General features: G+C 44.7%; 2 non-coding genes across 2 annotated transcripts; one reads left to right on the top strand and one right to left on the bottom strand.

Moving 5' to 3' along the window:
- Positions 1-3272: 3272 nt before the first annotated feature.
- TRNAN-GUU (transfer RNA asparagine (anticodon GUU)) lies at positions 3273-3346 on the bottom strand. Its single transcript has one exon. It is a non-coding gene; the product is annotated as a tRNA-Asn (tRNA).
- Positions 3347-4093: 747 nt separating this feature from the next.
- TRNAG-GCC (transfer RNA glycine (anticodon GCC)) lies at positions 4094-4164 on the top strand. The gene has a single exon. It is a non-coding gene; the product is annotated as a tRNA-Gly (tRNA).
- Positions 4165-9864: the final 5700 nt, after the last annotated feature.

Below are 9864 nucleotides of genomic sequence, written 5' to 3'. Positions count from 1 at the left end.
GACCACAACGCTAAGCTTGAGAAGGTGCTACAGATCTTGGAAGGGAAAGGCCTCACGGCGGAATGGTCCAAGTGCCGCATAGGAATGGAATCAGTGACGTACCTGGGCCATGAAATAGGGGTGGAGGGAGTAACCCCAAAGGCTGAAAATGTCAAGGCAATCTGCAATGCACCCCCACCTACCAACAAAGACAAAGTCAGGTCATTTATCGGCATGGCCGAATATTACGGGCAGTTTGTGCAACATTTCGCCTCGAAGACTCACCACATGAGACAACTGACAAGAGATAACACAGAGTTCCAATGGTCAGAAGAGGCACAAGGTGAATTTGAGGCAGTCAAGAGGGCAATCACTGAGGCCATTCCACTCCAAGGGTACGACCCCCAAGGAAGAACAGTCCTGACCACGGACGCCAGCGATAAAGGACTGGGGGCGGTCCTGATGCAGGACAGGGGACAAGGACAAATGGACACCATAAGCTTTGCATCACGCACGCTGTCGGACACCGAGAAGAGGTACAGCGTAATAGAGAAGGAGATGTTGGCAGTGGTGTGGGCTACATCGAGGTTCAGACAATTTCTGTGGGGCACACGGTTTATACTGAGAACGGATCATAAACCCCTGCTGAAGGTGCTAACGTTGAGTGGGCACGCCGAGGCAACACCCAGGATCTCCAAAATGTCACTGAAATTACTAGAGTTCAGGTACGACGTGGAGCACATTTCAGGAAACAAGAACAGAGTGGCGGATTATCTAAGCAGGGCAGCCGCCATGGAACCAAGCGAAGAGAACAATGCAGGAACGGAAGAATGGGTGGCACTCACCGAGGATCAGGAGGCCTCCATCAGCCTCCAAGAATGGAGACAGGCATATGAGGAGGATTTGGCGTTGAAGGAAGTGAAGAAATTTGTCACTCAAGGATGGCCTGAGAAGAGAATACTCGGGGTGGAACTCAAACCCTACTATGAAATCAGAGAAGAACTGTCGATAGACGACAAGGGAGTGTTCGTGCACAGGGGTGAGAAAGTAATACCACCCGCGAACATCATCAACAAACTGTTAGACGCACTCCACGAAGGGCATCTTGGAATCTGTAAACTAAGATGGAGGGCCAGACAAGAATACTGGTGGCCGGGAATGGACTTGAGAGCAGAAAGGCACGTAAGAAACTGCAGTAGATGCCAAGGGGCCGATAAAGCCCTTAAGCCACTCCGCCCGGAACTGGGGAAGTTTGAATTGCCAAAGAACCCCTGGGAGGAATTGAGTGTGGACATCTTGGTCCCGATTCTGGACATACGAGGAATCCAAAAGTACGTGTGTGTCATGGTGGACCGGTACTCGAAATGGCCCGAGATAATGATAGGAGAGACAATGGACGCAGAAACCATCATCAAGTTCCTGGCAGATACGTTTGTGAGGGAAGGTATCCCAAAGGCGGTGCTCAGTGACAACGGACCCCAGTTCAAGTCAGAGAAGTGGAATAACTTCATGAGCAGGAATGGCATTGTAGCCAAACACACAGCCATATACCACCCCGCCGGGAACGGCTTAGTGGAGTGGTTCAACAGGGTGGTGATGGGGTCGATCCAAGCTGCCATATCCGACGACAAGGACTGGGAAGTGGAAATTTGGCACATGGTCTGGGCCTATAGGATCACTCCCACAAGCACGGGCTACAGTCCGTTTCAGATATTGAGAGGACGTGAACCATTTACACAAGACAACAGAGTGTGGAAAGAAAAAACAGTCACGAGTGAATGGTCTCCCGTCGTGGTGCGAGCCAGCCTTGAGAAGGCTCAGGCGGTCTATACCAAGCATTACGACAACAGAAGGAATGTACGGAGTACTGGCCTAGAGAAAGGAGAATGGGTGCGAGTGAGGTTGGCCACTGCACAGAGGAAGGGGGAGAGAAAATACAGCAAGCCCATGCAAGTGAAAGAAGTCCTGGGCAGGGCAGCCTTGCTGAGCGACGGAAACGTGTGGTCGCAGGACCGCATGGCAAGATGTAACAAAATCTTGAACTGGGACCAAAGTGCCACAGACCTTGGAGATGGAGAGACTAAATCTGCTGAGCAGGAGCCCCCAGAGACCACGGCTGGGGAGGATGGAGAAGGACCACAAGAACTAGAGACAGTGGTACAGGATCAGGAGCAGAGGGCAGGAGGACGTCGCAATGAGAGAGAAGGAGGCGCGGCCGCGCAGGCGAGTGAAGGAAGCAACAAATGTGAGATCCCCAACACCCCGGTAAGACTGACCCGTAGGGGTAGGGTGGTGGTCAAACCAGCCAGATTCAGAGACTATGAAATGAACAATTGACTGTGAGTTATAGCTTGTGGGTTGGAAAAAAGGGGAGATATGTAGTAGCGCGCTCTAGTGTATGCACGTCACGTAAGCCACGTGACGTGCCACGCCCGCGTAAGCTGCGCGCGCTGCGTAAATCATTGGCGCGAAGAGCCGGTACGGGCAGTAGCGGCTCGGCGCTCTTTAGGGACAGACGTATCTAATAAAGCACGGTTGAACCAGTACCAAGGTTGCGGCGTCATCTTTGGGGGGAAACAAGAACATTACATTCTTCAGTACCTTATCAGGAGTGTGAAGCGCTGTATAAAGGCAGAAACAATACATTAACCACTAACCTTAGGTTCTGAATTAGCGTGCTTAATGCTTTGATGGTGGGAAAAACCGCTATATACACGGGATTACGTTCCTGTATAAATGCAAATACAATATCAGAAACTGAGAGCCAGCTTGAGAAATGCAGTTATTTCGAGACTCCTTTAGATTGCTTTCCGTGTATTTCGTTGTTCTGTCATTTCAAAACCTGCTTTTCCAATCCAAAACATACCATTTCATGGCCTAATGTCAGCAGATAGCCAGAATTTTACTTACATGGTGGGAATTTTCACGTCAAGGTCATTTAAAAAATTGAAAAATCAGCCAACGTTGATATTTTGTCTTCTTTGAAGTATAAAGTGAAAAGGCGAATGCAAGCAGAAATCACTTAAAAAATATTTCAGAGCTGACTAAAGAATTTATTAAGAAAATGTATTTGTGCGTCTAAACAGAACAAATTCTTATTCCAGTACCAATTCCTGGTTCTCACTGCAGATACCCAAAAATGGGCTCAATTTCCACCTAAGAAAGACTGCATGCAGTCCTATGCCTTGCATGTAGGGTGCATGCAGAGCAATGTTATGATGAAAAGAAAACTGAGTAAAGTTGTAAATGCAATTGGAATTTTGCAGGGCTACTAAAACCAAATAAAAGTCACGCGTCCCTGGGTGGGCTCGAACCACCAACCTTTCGGTTAACAGCCGAACGCGCTAACCGATTGCGCCACAGAGACTGATGCTTTTTACTGAGACCGCAATGTTTATGTGACCTATCCTTCCCATCATAGTTCTTGCATTCCTTGATGTTATTCGTCGCATTAGCGGCCATTTTAGGATGATTGCTTTGTTGTGAATAAAACAAGTTGTCACCTAACAAAAATGTAATATTGAAATAAACAGAAGCATATAAAACCACAACCGAAATTGTTTTCTCAAAAAGCTAAAAATATTTTTAAAGACCCAAAACCGACCCCGCGCTCATTTTCTTCACCTCCTTAATATTGTTGTGGATGTGAATATAATCTCCATAAAGAACACCAACAAAGGCATACATAAACCCTAAATGCAAGCAAGGGAAATCGGTCGTTCTTCCCCCGGTTCTGTGCTAAAAGACACCTCTAGGTGGTGCTGCCGTGGCCCTCAGACGGGCCTGATAGCAGTGCATATGCTAAACTATTAACAGCCAAGTCCCTGGAAGGGGGCGCTCACACACCCTGGACCCTTTTAGTCTCTCTAAAGACGTCCCAGGCTGTGCAGGGCTATTTTTAAATGCTAAGGACCTTGTTGTTTAAGGGCTTTCTTGGCGGTCAAGGTTTACCCCTAAATACTAGTGGGCATAAAGTACTCTCAGGCTGTAGCGACCCAGCAGACTCTGGGTGTTATTAACATTTGTGAAGACACACCTACATATCAAATATCACACATACGACTCCTTCACTGCGTACACGATATATAAACAGTATGAACACGAAAATACCGAAGCATTGGTGGTTCAGTGGTAGAATTCTCGCCTGCCACGCGGGAGGCCCGGGTTCGATTCCCGGCCAATGCAACACATTTTTTCAAATTTTTTTTTTGTCCGAGGAGGGGGGAGGCAATTAACATTTTTAATTAAAAGTGCAGTGTACAAAGAAAATAACTAATAAACCGCTGCTGAATTACATAAGAGTGATGTATGTTGTATGTATTTGCTTCCGGCGCACAAAGGGTAGAAGGAAATCCTACACACCTTCCAATTTTTAAAGAATATCTCCGCTGCCCCCTTGTGTTCATATGTACAAATATTTCTCTGCTTGAGCCACCTCTTCAAAATCAGGTTGGTGATTGAAATGGGGACCGGTTATCTAAGGACCTCTCAAATTTGGGGGCTGCGGCAAAAAAGCATGAGACTTGGACTCAGGAGTGAGTGGCAGGGTCAATAACAGTCACTCGACGATCAGGCAGGAAATATGAATTATTCATCGAACAGAAACTGTTTAAATTGTGTATTTACATAGCGTTCTATCCCTGGTGAGGTCTGTAGCGCTATTTGGACAGGTGGCGCGCTATTCCTCATTTGGCTACAGATTTTTGTCGTACACAAGTTGTTGTGCAATTTGTTAGACAATATAGCAGGAGTTCCTATCCTATGGGAGTGATGGATCAAAAATTTGCTAGCATTCGCGCCAAGAATTTTCAATTCTATTAAGGACACGGAATCTGAAGCCTCCGGTCCTGTAATAGAATTACAGTACAGGTCAGGGACACAACTAGACCTGAACTTCGGGTAGGGCTATTACACCAAGCAAGGGTGCAGGGCTGATACACCAAGGTATGGGGTGGGGTTAGCATACCAAGTAATGGGATTGGGGCCATCCACATCGCCAAGGAATTGGAATGTACCCATTCATTTACGACTGAGCCATTCTTGCATTCATTGTCCACTGGATCCTATGGCATTCAACATTGGTTCATTAAGAAAAAGTAATCGGGCTTAAAATCTTTATCATTAGACCTTCCACAACAGGCATACGCCTTCTAACAAGGCAGGCATCAGACATAGCCTACATTTTTAATATCTATAAGATTACAGTTGGCAACACTCCCTAGGAAGGTCGAACAAGGACCTTCACAGTCCAAATCTTTGAAACTCAGTGGCTTATTCAAAGGAGAAACTAATACCAAAACCCTTGCCTACTACAGTGATTTGTGAGAATCCGAGTAACATAGTGTCTGTCTGCAGGCATGTTTTAAGACCGTTTTAGACAATCCTTCTTAATCCACCCAGCTTTAAACCTTTAGGCCAATAGCCTCCAACATAATTTTCCCAATGACCCATATCTATACTTTAACGAATTGGTAACAATTTCTCCTCCGGGTGTTGTCCACCCCTTTGCTCCCCAAGGTACTGCTGCTCTAGTAAAGGTATGCTGGTCTCCTTCACACTGCTCAGTGTACTGACGGGCTTCTCTCTCCTTACTATGCTACCCACACTTTGTTTTAGGGCATATACTTCTCAATGTGCCAGTTTTTCCCTACCTCTACCTTTGTTGCCGACTGAATCCATGTGTTTCCTCCTCGAGACTGCTGCTCTCTTGTTTTTAGAATGTGCTTTCTTGTCTCACCCATGGTACAGTTCTCTCTTGGGGCATTGCCCTCCGACAAGGGGCCTTGCCCATGTTGCGACTGCTACATCCATGTCCTCCTTCTCTCCTTTCTTCGTGCATTCTTGTCATTCTGAGCGCACTGCTATGTTTCCCTCTCCTTAAATGGTGTTTTCGCCTCTGGATTCCCCACCATCCCTCACAAACACACCTACTCTTGGGGTGCTGCTGTTACTTTGAGCTCAGCCTCATGCCTATCGAGTACTCCTTCACTTAAGGAAATCCTCTCATGGTGCTGCCTCTCATGAATGAAGAGCTTTCTCTGGTAAATCCTTTGCAGGGTTCTACTTTATTTATATATGGTGGTGTTGTATCTCAGGATGCTCTACCCTCTACGCGAAACCCCTTGTGGAGTGCAGTGCAGTACACCTTCACTGCAAAATGCTTCCATACCCTGAAGATGATGGGAAGATCTTCAAACTGAGCAAAACCAAAGGGGATGATGGATGGAGTGTTGAACATTGCAAGCACTCACCCCCAATCAAATGATCTGGGTTTAATTCATCACCGTTCTTTAGCTCACTCCGCCACCCCAGGTCAGACATGGCCATATGCAAATCAGTCTGACCCTGTGCCTCATGGGAACAGTCCAGCCCAAACTTCCAAGCCATGTCTTCCCTGGACCAGAATCAAGCATCCTGGGACCCCTTTTAGTTGTGCTAAGATCTTCAAACTGCCCAGCACAACACTAGAAAAACTGTCACTCACGCACTTGTCACCAGCAAGATGGACTACAGGAACACCCTCTACACCGGCATTGTCAAGCAACTCACCAGAATTCTACAAACCACACAGAACTTGGCAAACAGACTCCTTCAACCTCCCACACAGAACTCACATCACACCACACTTCAGGGAACTACACTGGCTCCTGGTACACAAACACATTTAATTCAAACCCCTCATACACACATTCAAGGAACTACACAACTCAGGCCTCACCTGCACTCGTCAGGACTCCTACTCGCACACATCCCATGCATGCATGTAACCAGATCAGGAGGACTAGTCTTCTCTTACAATGCTCCAGAATGGCCTCCCAGGCCACATCAGAGCCTTCTCTGTCCTTCTTGAAATCTGCAGGAAGATGAAGGCTTGACTTTTGCTGGTCAATTAATCCCTTCACTGCGGCGGCTATTCTGCCGCAGTGCTAAGGGGGCGGGGTGGAACCGCTCCGTCACCAGCGTCGGTTGCGCTGTGCTTATGACGGAGCGGTTCCGTCATGGCCCACCCGCTCAATAGAACGCTCAGCGCGGCGGGCGGGCGGGCCATGACGGAACCGCTCCGTCATCAGCAGGGAAGAGGTTAACCAGTTTACCATAGGCAGGGCTTGGCCCACACCTGCGCAGCACTAGAATACACTTGTGAGTGAGAGCGCACAAAATAACATTACATTTTATAACATTTCAAAATGTTACATAACATTACCATGTTATCACAATTTCAACAAACATGGATTTTCAGCCTAACATCTTAGTTAAAAGTAAAAAGTATTATTACCCTAAAATATATACACTATAAAAAATAAAATAAACAGTGAGGAATAATACAATATAATATACACAAATCAATAACGAATACAAAGTATTTAACCCAAATTGCAATAAACATATACTGAGAATAGAAAAACAATGTTTGCAGTTACTAAAAAGTTTGCTTTCACTGTGCTGTTCGCAAACAAATGTTCACTGTTGCAAGGATTTTGATCCTCCTTAAAAGGAAAGAAAGAACAACGTTATTCAGTGTGAGGGGCTCTAACTACTGCTCTATCCGAAAAAAAATCCCATTGTACGGTTGCATCACCAGCTGATATGGATAACAAGTAAAAAAAATACCAGAAACACAGTATGTTCTGGACAATCTGAAACAACTTCAATAACACAGTTATGGCCATATGTATCAACACATTTCCCCATAGACACAGAATGGGCAAAACCCTTTGATACATCTGGCCCTTAATCCTTAATATCTGAGTTTTCAGTGTTTATGTTTAGGGGGTTTTGTACGGAAAACCCACTTAATTACACTGCTTAGGGTTATAAGTCAAACAAGCACTGGCAAGAGCTATTGGCTTTGTCAATGTGTTTTGCCAATGTCGATGCGTGTGAAATGATAAAAAGAAAGTGAAGCAATGCTGATGTGTGTGTAAAACAAATTGCCGATCTGAAACGCTAAAAAGAAAGAGAAGCAATGCTGATGCGTGTGGAAAAATATCCGTCTTGCCAAAAAAAGTTATTGCTGAAAATAAATTCTCCAAAGCACAAGTTCAGTGATACAATGCCGAAGCGAAAAGAAATGTAGATGTGTGTGGAAAATATAATTAAATGCCGATCTGAATCGATAAAAACAAAGTAACTTAAATGCCGAAATAAAACGATAAAAACATAATGTTAATAGAGGCAGAAGTACAGCACCAGTAGCGGATGGAAACAAATTAAATTAAATTAATTAGTACTTTATATGTGCTGCAGAAAAGTAAAATGTCAAAAACAACAAAGGAAACCCTCAAGGTAAATAAGGACCTTGGGTAGAAGTTATAAACATACACAATGGTCCTTAAAAAATCAAATACTAACAAGATAAATATAGACTGAAATCAAGACTATATTTCACATGTCCAGCCAGACAGTGTATTTAATAATGCAAAACTTTTAGACAACCGTAGTTAAAAAACATCAATGCAGTGGGACACAGTCCTGTATCCTATATGAGACATGACAGGTACAAAAACATACAAAAAGACATTTCATTCAAAACAGGTATAGCTTGTCAATTTCAAATTCTTTCAAGCTTAGTATAAACAGACAGTGCACTTGTTTTACACAATGGATTAATGCGCAAAGCTGTTTAACATGGGTCAAAAGTTTCGCATTATTAAATTTACTGTGAGGAAACCGGCGTATCTTTACCCCGAATGACGAATGGGACTCGGCTAGTCCACTTAATTCAGGTCGCGTCCATCCACTAGTGCGACGCCAGCCCTTCTCAGCCGCCCACAAACCAGCGTGGTCCGGGGTCCCCCCTTTGACGGCGTATTGCAAAGAAACCGGCGCACCCTCTGCCTAACGAATGGGATCCTAGTTTGACCATTGAAAGCAGAATTTATTGCTGGAATTGAAGGACCCTGGACATCCATCGAATCCAGGGCGTTTTGCCAGTTGCGACTTCACGAAGAAGATGGCCCCTTGGGCATGCTAATTGGTTCACTATCGGATTGACTCTATCTAACCTCCTATATCATTGTGGGGTAAATACTGCTTGGTATAAGGAGCTTGTTGCCACAGATAAAAATCCTTCGTTGGATTCGGCGTTATTAACATACAGTCCCCTACTCCGTGGTACACCATCGCCCTGACGAAGGTGTGGCCCCAGTGGGGCTTTACACCGAAACGCGCGTCGGTGTTGTTCTTGTGGGAAACAGGATTTTTCTTTCCATCTTTAGTCCTTATTTTTGTCCTTGCTCACTTCCCTTTGTTTGATGATTTGTTTTCCATTTGGTCACCAATTCATCTGATGGCGTTTATGTACTATTGTGATTATATGTATAGTTGTGAGTGAGAGATCGGTGGTGTGGTCAAGAGTTGAGTGTATGGTTATGTGAGTGTGAGATCCGAACGGCGTTTGTGGGACTTCATATGTTGAAAATCATGTGTGTGTTTTAATCAATTATCTTATAATGAATTAATGTCCATTTTTGTAATAATAATGTATTAAATTTTGTAACTAGAAAAAAAAAAATCACTAATGTATCACTGAGTCTGATGCTTTGACTATTTTTGGTTGCTCCGATGTCCCGTTTGCATCGTAGGATCCTTCTATAGGACCTAATTTTAAAATTACTTGCAGGGTTCTCCTCTGTTCTTATTTATTGCTTGTTTTCCCCCCGCAAAAATGTCTATATTCTAATTTTTGGGGGGCCCCCTTCTGTCCACTCTGTCAGCATGTCCTGATGCCCCTCTCATTCTCCATCTATGCCCCCCATCTAGTTTATCTCCTTTCTATCCAAGCTCGCTCCTTCTTTAAACAAATTACTACAATGCTAGCTACATGCTGTGCCTAGAAGCTGGACCCCTGGCACTTTCTGTGCTTTAAACATATTTATAAATACA

The sequence above is a fragment of the Lissotriton vulgaris genome, chromosome 12 (genome assembly GCF_964263255.1).
Source record: "Lissotriton vulgaris chromosome 12, aLisVul1.2, whole genome shotgun sequence".
NCBI classification, from domain to species: Eukaryota; Metazoa; Chordata; class Amphibia; order Caudata; family Salamandridae; genus Lissotriton; species Lissotriton vulgaris.
Note: the sequence above shows the minus strand (reverse complement) of the source record. Positions and strands in the feature narration are given on the sequence as shown.